Source organism: Chrysemys picta, unplaced genomic scaffold, assembly GCF_011386835.1.
Source record: "Chrysemys picta bellii isolate R12L10 unplaced genomic scaffold, ASM1138683v2 scaf4890, whole genome shotgun sequence".
Classification (NCBI taxonomy): Eukaryota; Metazoa; Chordata; order Testudines; family Emydidae; genus Chrysemys; species Chrysemys picta.
Window position 1 is genome coordinate 532 of NW_027057590.1, and position 2,848 is coordinate 3,379.

General features: G+C 49.6%; 1 long non-coding RNA gene across 1 annotated transcript; it reads right to left on the reverse strand.

Annotated features, from left to right (window-relative positions):
* Positions 1-220: 220 nt before the first annotated feature.
* LOC122172834 (uncharacterized) lies at positions 221-2,840 on the reverse strand. Its single transcript, XR_006173397.2, has 2 exons — positions 1,097-2,840; positions 221-753 (listed from the first exon to the last, which is right to left on the reverse strand). It is a non-coding gene; the product is annotated as an uncharacterized LOC122172834 (long non-coding RNA).
* Between the last annotated feature and the right edge of the window lie 8 nt (positions 2,841-2,848).

Genomic DNA, 2,848 nt, shown 5'->3' on the forward strand with positions numbered 1-2,848 from the left:
CCTGATGTGTAATTAGGGTTGATTTCTGACAGAACACTTTCCCGCATTCACGCCATTCATAGGGGCGCTCTCCCGTGTGGATCCTCTGATGTGTATTGAGGGCTGTCTTGACACTGAATTTTTCTCTGCATTTATGGCACTCATAGGGTCTCACTCCAGTGTGGATCCTCTGATGTGTAATTAGTGCTGAACTCTGTGTGAATGTTTTTCCATACTCAGAGCACTGATAAGGTATCTTTCCCTTGTGGATATTCTGATGTCCAATAAGGTCTGAGTTGACAGTGAAGCTTTTCCCACACTCACAGCATTCCTAGCGTTTCCCTCCTGTGTGGATCCTCTGATGGTTACTAAGGGTAGAGCTCAGAGTGAAGGTTTTCTAGCACTCACTGCATTCATGGGGTCTTTCTCCTGTGTGGATTCTCTGATGTTTTAAAAGGCCTGAGTGGTTAGTGAAATGTTTTCCACACTCAGTGCATGTGTTTTTTCTCTCTCCTGTGGGTATTCTCGGCTGGGCTGTGGTTTCCAGAAGGTCCTGGTGAGTTCCCTGACAATTAATGGAGTTACCTACTTTCTCCGCTGGCTGGTTTCTCTGCGACCTCTCTGGCCTGTACTGACTCTCACAGGCTTTGCCCTGCACACAATGCCGGGACACATTCCCTCTGGAGCCGTGCGATAATCCCCCATGTGGTGCCACTTGCTCAGAATCTTCCTGCTGAGGATTCTGCTTCTTCTCCTCACTCACCATCCCAGCACCTTCTGGGACAGAGAGAGAAACCTCAGACACAGGGATGGAAAGGGGAAAACAAACCAAAATTAGAGCTGGAGAGACAGAAAAGAAACCTAGTAGCTGGATTCTCCACAACTCTTCCCCATAGGGGAGAGAGGAGGGGAACAATTCTGCCTCCACATCCCCTCAGGGAGGGAGCTCTGCCAGGTGTCAGTCAGGATGATCAGGAAGCCATGAGCAACAGCTGCCCTGAGGATACACGGCCTCCTGGGGATACTCCTGAACCCCGAGAGCTCACAAGTGTTTTAGGGACTCCCAGCTGTTTCCTTCAGGCACTGAGAGCTTTGTGTTGGTTTAATGATCCCTCACCTGTGCAGGCACCTCTGGGGATCTCTCCTTCCACACAGCCCTGAAGATCCGGGACCCATGCCTCCTCCCCTCGTTCCAGCTGGGAGATCACATCAGGTTTGGAAACTGGACACCCTGCTCAGGGGAAAGAAAACAAGGGAGATCAGGGAATTTGTGGGACATTTCTATTACTTTAACCCCAGCCCATTTTACCACAGGGAAAGGCTGAGGGCAGCTCCCCAGGTGCAGGAGGGATTTAACTCTCCCCATCTCTGCTGGGAACACACAGAGCCAGACACTGCTCAGCAAAGGGGCTCCTAAAACACAGAGACAGGAACTCTGTGTTCCAGGAAGTTAAGGCCCCAGCCAGAGGGGAAGTTACCCTGGACCCTGCTTCTTCATCCCAGAGAGAAACCCCGAGAGAACGGGGGAGTTGTAGGAGAGCCGGGACCGGTGAGCATGGGCTGGTGGGATTCAGCGCAGTGAGGAATAGGAGGGACGAGGGGTGTCACCGAATGTCATATCTCAGGGCTTGTCTACACTTGAGACACCATGACTGGAGTGCTGTAGTGGATCAGTGTAGATACTCGGCAACGGGAAGGTTCTGCTGCCGGGGTAGGTCATCCACCTCCCCCAGAGGCAATAGCTAGTCCACAGAAGCATCATTTTCTGCATAAAAACCAACTATTCTAACTACCCTCAATTCCACAGGTGCATTCAGATGGCCTTGAAATGTGCTGGTTTCTATGGTCATTCATGGACGGGTTACTGGTCCCAGTATGGGGTGACTGGTTCAAGATGTTCCTGAGATTCCGCCCCACCACCCTAGGCAGCTTTTGACAAAAATCATCTTGGTCTTGAAATGTTTTTTGCACACAGCTGGGGCTGAAACTGTGGTTCTAATTGTCCGTGGACTGATCACAGTCACTTGGCGTTGATCTGTTAATACAGGACACCCCTGTCTTCTGCAGGAAACCAGCTCTGAAAGCCAATAGCTAATGAATCTGGAATCTCAGAGCAGCACAAGCCAAACTGAGCAGTCGCTGATCTGGAAATGCACACGTGCTGCCAGACTATGTCCCTATGAACTGCACGAGGGTTGCCAGCAATCTGCTGGGCCAGGGAAAGGTTTGCTCAAGGGGATGGACTGCGGCCACTGAACCTGAACGACACCCATGAACTGAAGCCTGAGCCCGAGCGCCGATAGCTTTCACACAACGTGTGTTGTGCATTTTTCTTGCATTCGGCAGAAGTTCCTCTTGGAAGCTTTGCTCTTTTATACCAAAATGTTTGTGTTAAGATTAATAGTTTAAAGTTCTCAACTAAAAAACCCACTTTCTTGCCCAGTCTGCACTTAAACTTTTTGCTAGCCTAGCTCTGTCTGATGGGGGTGTGAAAAATCACCCCGCTGACCAACACAGCTATGCTGGGAAAAGCTCTAGGGTAGACATAGTTATGGGGGGTGGGGTGGGGGAATCAATTAAAAAATTAAAGGTAATTAAATACCCATAAACTACAGCCATGCAGAGGTCAAGAACATGCCACAATTGCAACACAACCTTAACTTTGCCCCTTCCCTAACTCTGGAGCTGGCAATAGCCACTGGAAATGGTTCAGTAAGGCTGGTGCAAAGGTTTACAAACTACCAATGGAAGTGGAGGCTCCTCCATCTCAGGAAGTCTTCCAATGAAGATTGGATGCCTTTGTGGAGGCTGATTAGTCAAATACAAGGTATTGAGCTCAGTACAGCTGTAAGTGGATGAAATTCCTGGC